The sequence below is a fragment of the Podarcis liolepis genome (assembly GCF_965112155.1).
Source record: "Podarcis liolepis genome assembly, chromosome: 7".
Classification (NCBI taxonomy): Eukaryota; Metazoa; Chordata; class Lepidosauria; order Squamata; family Lacertidae; genus Podarcis; species Podarcis liolepis.
In genome coordinates this window covers 3,519,418-3,529,969 of record NC_139561.1, presented here as the reverse complement: position 1 = coordinate 3,529,969, position 10,552 = coordinate 3,519,418, and the positions used below count along the sequence as shown (strand labels likewise).

The following is a 10,552-nucleotide window of genomic DNA, read 5'->3' as shown; positions in this document are numbered from 1 at the left end:
GAGGCAAATTTGCTTGGGGAATCTCGGGCTGGACGTGCACCAGGCCCAGCTGTGCAAAAATGTGTTTCATTCTACACAACATTTCAAACACACACACTGCACGAAATGTGCTTGGCTGCACATTAGAAGAAACCAGTCTTGATTAGGGATTGGGGGGGGGGGTTCCACTTAAGTTCATACTGAAAGCCAAATTTATCAAATTTGCACTTTCCAAAATAATATGAGAACCAAAACAGAGGCATCTCTGGAAATTCAGTTATCCAAATTTTGTGATGCGGTTCACCAACTAACCATTGTTTACCAAAATACATGAAGTGGGTAAAAATGTGCTTTCATCCTTTCTCTGCCTCTTGGCTGCCACCGTGGGAGGGATCTGATCCCCCAAAGCATGATACTACCTGGACCCTACAATCATCTTCTGAGGCCCTTCTTCATGTGCCTCCTTCATGTGCATGGTCTTCCCGCTGAAGGGGTACCTATTTATCTACTTGCACTTTGACGTGCTTTTGAAGTGCTAGGTTGGCAGGAGCAGGGACTGAGCAATGGGAGCTCACCCCGTCGCGGGGATTCGAACCACTGACCGTCTGATTGGCAAGTCCTAGGCTCTGTGGTTTAATGCACAGCGCCACCCGCGTCCCTCCCAACATCCTAGTAGGGCCCAATTTCTAATGGTGCAGTTAGAGTAATTGCACCTGAACCTATGCTAGCCTGGGCCTGTAGGATGAGCTTTCTTTTTAACAAAAGGAAGTCTCTAGCCCTTCTAGAAACAAAATATTTTGACAAATAATGTGCAGGCAACCATCTAAGCTGAGGGCTGATAAGCCAACGCAAAGCGAGGGCTGAGTCTAAGGCTTCTTCTGGTTCTGCAGCCCAGAGCACCCACTTCCAGCTACAACTGGCTCTGCTGTTCCTTCCTCCACTCCTTTCTGGAGGGAAGCCCTTGCCTTGGCAGATGCTGTGGGACTAAAGCAGAGAGGGACTTTGGGGGTGCTGTTAGGGGTACGGGAAGTGCTGTTCACCACCTCTGCTTTGGCTGCCCATGAAAGGGCCTTTGAAAAAGCATGAGAGTTAGAAAGTGTCACACCCACCAGCCTTCCCTTTACTTTGCCACCCATGGAAGGGCTTATGGAAAATGTGGAGGGAGACATTTTCTCGTCTGGGAGGGGGGAGTCTTTTTGAAAAGGAGGGAGCAGACATGTCGGGGTCTGATTCCCTCCTCCTTGCTTTGCCAGGCAGCTGCTCTGGCCATGGAGGAGTGGGCTTTTGTTTTTTGCTTGAAAGTGTGTGTATATGTAGTGCTGGAGGAAGAAGGGCAGAATCCACCCACTTGCCAGTTTTGCTTTGCTGCCTGCCAGCCACATGGAGCTGCAGGCAGGCAGCCCCTTTTTTTATTTAAAAAGTGTGTGTTGAGATGTGGAGCAGTGCAAGAATTGTTTGTTGCTTGTGTTGCTCCTTCAGGGACTTTTTGAAAATGCAGGGGTGGGTTGGAGGAAGAAATAGGGGGGTCAACCCATGGCTGCCGTGTTTCTTTTCTTGCCTGCTGACATATGAAGCAGGCAGCTACTTGAAAGGCACCTCATTGACTTCCGGTCAGCGCCATCAGCTAATGGCGGATTCCCTTTGATCTGGAGGGGATCGGCTCCGCGGAAATCGGGTCCTTTACGCTGCAGCGAAGCGGGGACACTCACAAATCGCAGGCGGTGAAGCCTGGGAACGTGGTGACTCGGTGGGCACCTTTTGCGCCCCCCCAGCTTGCGAGGAAGCCTTTTTCGGGGCTTCGGAGCGAAACGGGGGAAAGGCGCGCTGCTGTGAGTAGATTGCTTCTTTTGCGGAGCGAAGCCGCATGGCCGTTGCTGGAGAGCGCTGATTTCTTTCCTGGAACAATTGGATTCTAAAGAAAGTACCCATGAGTAGGGGGAATTGGATTTATTGAAGAAAAAAAAAGAGTTTAAAGACTTAATTGGTTACCGCGGCGGGAGGTATAAACAGGAAGTCTGCCTCCCGTTTTGTAAATAGATCAAAGCATAGAGACTTTTGAGCTAAAGAGCTGGAAATAAATTTGAAAAGGGTTGCTTTCTAACCCGAGAACTCTTCCTAACCCCCCTCCTAGAAGCAGGGAAGGAAGGGGGCTGTTTTGGACTATTTTGGACTATTTAAATCTGCATAAAGAGAGGAGAAGTGCTTAAAATCCACCGCTCAGACCAGGGAACGGTCTGCCTACGGACTAAGACTGTTGCTTTTACAGCCTGCACGTCAGCTGTCAATAAAAGGATTATTTGACAGTAGGTTGGATACATTGTGGCCAGCCTTGGTTTTTGTTTGTCAAGAAGGGGGGGGAAAGCAACTGGAAGGTAACTAAATTGAAACTGTTTTTATTCTTCGGCTGGAGTTTTTTTTCTTTTGTTAAAAGAGTGAAAGTTATTCTATCGGACTATTGCAACTGTGTAAACCTAGGGGGACCCTTAGAAACTGCAACAAGGGGAATTTTCCACTGGTAAACAGGAACAGCTTATCTGAAATTGACCTTGGCTTTTCTGCTGCTTTATTGTTATGGCAGATGGGAAAGAGAAAATAGACGCGTCAGTTCTGAGGTCTGGGAAAGCTTGGGGGCAGCGAAGGCAATCAACTGCCGGCCTTCCTACAGCATCGGGTTCGGCATCCACACAATCAAAGCCTAGCGGAATGACAGAAGAAGTTTTAGCAAATGCATTGGTTAAGATTAATGAAACTCTGCTACAACTCAGTACGAAGGTCGAAGAGACCAATAAGAAGGTTGAAGAGACCAATAAGAAAGTTGATATGGCAAATAAAAAAATTGACTTAAACACAGAAACATTAGACAATTTGGGGGAAAAGGTGAATAGTAATACAGAATCTATTCAGAAACTATTGCAGGAATCGAAATTGACACAGGAAAAAACTGCTGCTGTGGAATTTAAAGTAGCGCAGCTGGAGACAGAGAAGGTTCCAGGCCTACAGAAGGAAATTGCAGATCACAAGCTGACGTTGTCTATGATCAAACTGAAGGAAAAACAGATGAATTTAAGGATTAGAGCTATTCCTGAATTGGAGAAGGGCACCCTGACAGACTTTTTGACGCAAGAATTTGCAGAGTTTTGGAAATCGGAATTGAAACATGAAGATTTTAAGATTGTGAGGGCTTTCAGGTTAGGAAAAGAAGGAAAAAATATTAAAATAAGGGACTGCCTGATTACCCTCCGATCCAAAGAAGAAAGGGATAAAATTTTGAGTTTGCATTTTCAGAAACCTTTGATAATTCTGCAATCAAGAGTGGAAATCTTCAAAGATATACTGAAACATCTTTTGGATTTAAGACACGACTTTGGAGATTTGGTGGCCCTATTGAGAAAAAACAATATCCTTTTCAGGTGGGAATTTCCCCAAGGTTTATCTTTCAGCTTCAAAGGAAGAAAGATAAAAATAAGATCAGTGGAGGAAAAAGATAAGTTCTTGAGTATACACAAAGAAGATCTGCAGAAAGGACTTGGAAAAGAGCCAGCCGTACTAGACAGGAGTTCACAAAAAAAGGAAAATCAACACCACCGACTGATATAGATAAACTACTGGGCGCCATTGGGGGAGAAGGAGAGTAATTACATTATGACACTGCAAGTACTAAGCTGGAATGTGAATGGACTGAACTCCCGGGAAAAGAGGGGGAGAGTATTTCATATATTAAAAAAAGAACATTTGGACTTGATCTGTCTACAAGAAACGCATGTGACAAGGCTACATCGGAAAATTTTGACTAATAAAAGATTAGGATCAGAATGCATCTCATCAGATAAAGTTAAAAAAAGAGGAGTAGTACTTTATGCAAAGGAAAGCCTGTCACCGAAATTTTTATTTAAAGATGACCAAGGAAGATTTGTTGCAATTGAAATTCAATTACAAGGAGAGAAGTTCCTGATAGTAGGTATTTATGCATCGAATGAGGGAAAATCAGAATTTTTAAAGAAATTGTATGAAATTTTATTGGACTATTTAGATTACAACATGATATTGATGGGAGATATGAATGGAGTGGTGTCTACGAACATGGATAAAGCCCAAAGACAAACGGTGACGAAAGATGGCAGACTACCAAAGACGTTTTTCGAAATGACTGACAATATGGACCTTGTTGATATTTGGAGAACTAAGAACCCCTTGGGAAGAGAAGGAACTTTCTTCTCTGAAGCCAAAATGACATGGACAAGAATTGATCAAATCTGGATAACTAGGGGACTGGCCCCGAAGATAAAAAAAAGTGGAAATTTGCCCTAAAACTTGCTCCGACCACAATGCAATGAAGATGGAAATGACATTAATGCCAACTGGTTCCTTTAGATGGAGGATGAATGACTCCTTGTTTAGGAACGAGGAATTCACTAAAAAGGCCCAGCAAAACTTGAGAGACTATTTTGAGATAAATATGAATACCACGACTGAAAAAAGAGTGATTTGGGATGCAGGTAAGGCAGTTATAGGAGGGTTTTTGATACAACAAAATGCAATTAAGAAAAGGGTACAAAATGAAAAAAGGGGAAAAATATTGGAGAAAATAAAGGATGGAGAAAAGAGACTGAGGGCGAAACCGAAATCACAGGAGATCCTGAAAGAGATAAAGTTATATCAAGTACAATATATGAAATTGATGAATCAGGAGATAGAATGGAAGATCAAACAGATGAGACAAAAGACATTTGAATCAGCGAACAAGTGTGGGAAACTGCTGGCATGGCAAATGAAAAAAAGACAAAAACTTAACACTATTACGAATCTAGTGGTGGAGGGAAAGAACATACAGAATCCTGTGGAGATCAGGAAGTGTTTTCAGAAGTATTTTAAACAGTTATATACACAGGAGACTCAGAAAGAAATAGACATTGACCGGTTTGTGAGAACAAATGGATTACAAAAAATCTCTCAAGAGAGTAAATTAATGTTAAACTACAAAATAACTGACCAAGAGGTGGAAGGAGCCATTCAGAATATGAAATTGGGTAAATCTCCAGGGCCGGATGGTTTGACTGCAAAATATTATAAATCTTTGAAAGAATGGTTAATACAGCCTTTGAAGGAAGTTTGTAATGAAATATTAGGGGGGGGGGAGGCACCCAAGTCGTGGAAAGAAGCTTATATTACACTGATACCGAAAACAGAAGCGGAAAAGACACAGCTGAAGAACTACCGTCCCATATCCTTACTTAATGTGGATTACAAAATTTTTGCAGAAATTATGGCTAAAAGATTTAAAAAGGTGCTGGTAGAAGAAATCCATAAAGATCAAGCGGGCTTTCTCCCGGGGAGACATTTGTCAGACAACACAAGGAACATAATTAATATTTTGGAAAAATTACAAGTGAATATTAATACTAAAGCAGTTTTGATATTTTTGGACGCGGAGAAAGCATTTGATAATATTTCTTGGAGTTTTATGAAGAAAAATTTACAGGGAATGGGGGTAGGCCAAGGCTTTGAAAACGGTATAGGTGCAATATATTCAGAACAAAAGGCAAAATTAATTGTGAATAACGTAGTCACAGAAGAGTTTAAGATTGAGAAAGGAACACGACAGGGCTGCCCAATCTCCCCACTGCTTTTTATCTCGGTCCTGGAGGTTTTGCTCAATATGATTAAAAAGGACCAATTGGTTAAAGGTATACAACTCGGAACCAAACAGTATAAATTGAAAGCTTTTGCTGATGATTTGGTTTTGACATTACAGGAGCCAGAATCCAGTACCAAAAGAGTATTGCAATTAATTCAAGAATTTGGTCAAGTTGCAGGATTTAAGCTGAATAAGTTGAAAACTAAGGTGCTAGAGAAAAATTTAACAGAGATTGAGAAAGAGAGGTTTCAGAAGGAGACAGGATTAACATTGGTCAAGAAAGTTAAGTATCTAGGGGTCCATATGACTGCTAAAAATGTGAATTTATTTAAAGATAACTATGAAAAATGTTGGATGGAAGTGAAAAAGGATTTAGAAATATGGTCAAAATTGAAGTTATCAATGCTGGGCCGAATTGCTGCGATAAAGATGAATGTATTGCCTAGGATGTTGTTTCCGTTCCAAACATTGCAAATTTTGGACAAGATGGAATGTTTCAAGAAATGGCAGAGAGATATCTCGAGATTTGTCTGGCAGGGCAAGAAACCTCGAATAAAATTTAAGATTTTAACTGATGCTAAAGAAAGAGGGGGATTTGCCCTGCCAGACCTTAAAATCTATTATGAATCAGCCACATTTTGTTGGCTGAAAGACTGGCTGCTTCTTGAAAACATGGACGTCTTGGACTTAGAAGGTTTTAATAATGTTTTTGGATGGCATGCATATCTGTGGTATGACAAGGTCAAAGCACATAAAGCTTTTAAAAACCATATTGTTAGGAAAGCATTGTTTAATGTCTGGGTGAGATATAAGGATTTGCTGGAAAGTAAAACACCAAGGTGGCTGTCACCAATGGAGGCCAAGGCTCTGAAAAAAATTAATATGGAGACAAACTGGCCAAAATACTGGGAAATTTTAGAACAAGACGGAGATAGATTAAAGCTGCAGAGCTATGACAATTTAAAAACTAAAGTACGAGACTGGCTTCATTACTATCAAATAAGGGAGGTTTATAATTTAGATAAGAAAATTGGTTTTCAGGTGGAAAAGTCAAAATTGGAAACAGAATTGTTAGATCCTAAAACCAAGAATTTATCAAGAATGTATAACTTGCTGTTGAAATGGAATACACAAGATGAAACTGTTAAATCTGTTATGATTAAATGGGCACAAGATGTTGGACATAATATGTTGTTTGCTGATTGGGAGCAGTTATGGACCACAGGTATTAAGTTCACGGCTTGTAATGCCTTAAGAGAAAATATAATGAAAATGATTTACAGGTGGCACTTAACCCCAGTCAAGCTGGCAAAAATTTACCATTTGCCCGATAACAAATGTTGGAAATGTAAAGAGACGGAGGGCACATTCTTTCACCTTTGGTGGACATGCCCAAGGATTAAGGCCTTCTGGGAGATGATTTATAATGAAATGAAAAAGGTATTTAAATATACCTTCCAGAAGAAACCAGAGGCTTTCCTCCTGGGCATGGTCGGCCAATTGGTGCAAAGGGAGGATAGAACTTTTTTTTTGTACGCCACAACAGCAGCAAGAATACTCATCGGAAAGTACTGGAAGACACAAGAATTACCTACCCGAGAAGAATGGCAGACGAAAGTGATGGACTATATGGAACTGGCTGAGATGACTGGCAGAATCCGGGACCAAGGAGAAGAGTCGGTGGAAGAGGATTGGAAAAAAATTAAAGTATATCTTCAAAAATATTTTGTGTATCTGAAGAAGTGTGCATGCACACGAAAGCTCATACCAAGAACTAACTTAGTTGGTCTTTAAGGTGCTACTGGAAGGAATTTTTTTTATTCAAAAATATTGTAAAATTAAGGACTGTTAGAAAGGTGTTGGAAAAAGAAAATTAGGTAGTTTTGGTAGATATGAGATAAAGGATTAAGTAAAAATGTGTTGATGAATGTGATGAAAGAGTTGACGTTAAATTATATTATTTTAAATTAAATTATTTAAATGAAAATAAGGTTGGAAGGATTCGCTGAAAAAACGATTTGAATTAGAATACAAAATTGGGAGGTGTGAGGAGGTCAAGGAAATAAGTAAAGGAAGAAAGCTATGTAAAGGTTTAATCTGTTCTTTTTTTATAAAATCTTTTTTTAATTGAATGTATTTTTATATCTATTTTTTCTCTTTTTCTGTTACTGTTGTATTCTTTTTTATATTATGTATTGTTCTTTTTTCTTTTTGAAACCTTAAACTTTGAATAAATATTATATATATATATATATATATAAAAAGAGAGAGGCGCCTCAGTGGAATATGAGAGAGAGAGGGGAGGAGATGGCACTGCTTTTTTGTTCCTGCTGCCTGCTGCACAGCAGAGGTTGTTGCAAAGCGGTTGCAGGAGGCCACCTAGTTCAGAGGCATCATCAGCCCCATCCATGTTTGTTTCGGGCCCCAAACACCAAACAGGCCACACGCTGGATTTGATATTTGGCGTAGGTATAGATGTGATCATGTCTCCTTCGATGAAGGTGCCATGGTCTGATCACTACGCTCTGAAAGCCAGGATTGACTTTCCACCCCCACCCTGCTTAGGTGGCGAGCCGATTTGGGCTCGCCCGCAGACGCTGATGGACCCTGATAGATTCTGCCAAGCCTTGCGGGACCTTGCTCCTCCTGGCGACTCATTGACTGAGCTTGTTGAGGGCTGGAATATCCAGCTCCTGGCTGCCATCGATGAGATCGCACCTAAGCGCCCTCTGCGACCCTGCAGAAACCAGGCTCCCTGGTTTACCGAGGAGCTTCAGAAAATGAAGCGGGACCTCAGACGGCTAGAGCAAGTATGGCGGGGTGCCCGTGACGGAGCCTCAAGAACATCTTATAGGGTTTTTATGAAAACCTATGAGATGGCAGTGAAGGCCGCTAAGAAGTCTTACTTCTCGGCCTCCATTGCACCCGCTAGCTCTCGCCCGGCGCAATTATTTAGTATAATTAGGTCTTTAACGTCCCTTGAAGGACAGCCAAATTTAAATAACAATTTGACACACAGCTGTGAGGCATTTGCAAGCTTTTTTGTGGAGAAGGTCTTGTTGCTTCGCCATGAATTGCCTCCCTGCCAATTTGGATACAATAAAGGAACTGGAGGCCCCTCGACTGTCCAGTATTGGACCACTTTAACCAGATATCCCCAGCTGATGTGGACAGACTCCTCCAAGCTGGAAAGCCCACCACCTGTCCTCTTGACCCGTGCCCGTCTTGGCTGATTAGAGCGTGTCCAGGCGAGGTGCGGGCCCCCCTAGGGGATATCATCAATTTGTCCCTTGGCACTTCCCAGGGGAACTGAAGGAGGCAGTGGTGCACCCGCTCTTAAAGAAAACATCATTAGATCCCTTAGATCTATCCAATTACCGCCCGGTTTCGAATCTTCCATTTCTGGGTAAGGTGATTGAGAGAGCGGTTACTGAACAGCTTGGTGGGTTTCTGGATGAAACATCAGCTCTGGATCCATTCCAGTCCGGCTTCTGCGCTGGTCATGGGGTCGAGACGGCTCTAGCCGCCCTAACAGATGATCTCCGCAGGCAGCTGGATTGAGGTGGGTCGGGGCTGCTGATTCTTCTAGACCTGTCAGCAGCCTTCGACATGGTCGATCACAAACTTCTGGACCACTGCCTTGCCGACGTGGGGATCCAGGGCACAGTCCTTCAATGACTGTGCTCGTTTCTCTCTGGTCGGGGACAGAGGGTGGCGCTTGGGGGGGAATTGTCATCGCGCCACTCCTTGGTGTGTGGAGTGCCTCAGGGTGTGATACTCTCCCCGATACTTTTCAACATCTTTATGCGCCCCCCTCACCCAGCTTATCTTGCCCAGTTTGGGGCTGGGCTGCCATCAGTATGCCGATGACACCCAACTCTATCTGTTGATGGATGGCCATCCTGACTCGGCCCCAGACACACTGATCAGATGTTTGGAAGCTGTGGCTGGATGGTTACGTGGGAGCCGGTTGAAGTTAAATCCTTCAAAGACAGAGGTCCTCTGGCTGGGACAGGATGATATGAGATTGGGGGGGCAACTCCCATCTCTTGCAGGGGCGCAATTAGTGCCAGCACCGTCCGTTAAAAGTTTGGGTGTAATCTTCGACACCTCCCTTTCCATGGAGGTGCAGATTGCAGCTATAACAAAGGCGGCATTTTTTCATCTCCGCCCAGCTAAGCAGTTGGCTCCTTACCTCTCTCGCCCTGACCTAGCCACTGTGATCCACGCGACGGTCACCTCCAGACTGGATTATTCTAACTCGCTCTACATGGGGCTGCCCTTGAGACTGACCCAGAAACTCCAGCGGGTGCAGAATGACGCAGTGAGACTCCTTACAGGGTCCTCACTGCGAGATCACATTCACCCGGTGCTATACCAGCTGCACTGGCTCCCGGTGGAGTACAGGATCAGGTTTAAGGTGCTGGTTTTAACCTTTAAAGCCCTATACGGCCTAGGACCCTCGTACCTATGGGACTGCCTCTCCTGGTATGTCCCACAGAGAAACTTACGGTCTTCAAATAAAAACATCCTGAAGGTCCCAGGCCACAGAGAGGCTAGGCTGGCCTCAACTAGAGCCAGGGCTTTTTCGGCTGTGGCTACAAGCTGGTGGAATGCACTGTCACAAGAGACAAGGGCCCTCCAGGACTTGACATCTTTCCGCAGGGCCTGCAAGACAGAGCTGTTCGACCAGGCCTTTGGCCAGGGCACAACCTGACTTGACTTCCTCCTTTGGCAATCTTCGCGGAGCTCTGGCCCAATGATTGCCATTGGTTTGATTTGACTTAATTTTATAATGAATTATTTTAGAGTGTTGTACCGTTTTATTGTTGTTAGCCACCCTGAGCCCGGCTCCAGCAGGGGAGGGCAGGATATAAATAAAATTTATTATTATTATTATTATTATTATTATTATTATTATTATTATTATCATCATTA

The 10,552-nt window shown here is 43.1% G+C and overlaps 1 long non-coding RNA gene across 1 annotated transcript; it reads left to right on the top strand.

The window, feature by feature from the left end:
• The first annotated feature begins 1,581 nt into the window (after positions 1-1,581).
• Positions 1,582-7,853, top strand: LOC310712023. The gene is made up of 3 exons (XR_014528737.1): positions 1,582-2,178; positions 2,246-7,356; positions 7,458-7,853. It is a non-coding gene; the product is annotated as an uncharacterized lncRNA (long non-coding RNA).
• The last annotated feature ends 2,699 nt before the right edge of the window (positions 7,854-10,552 follow it).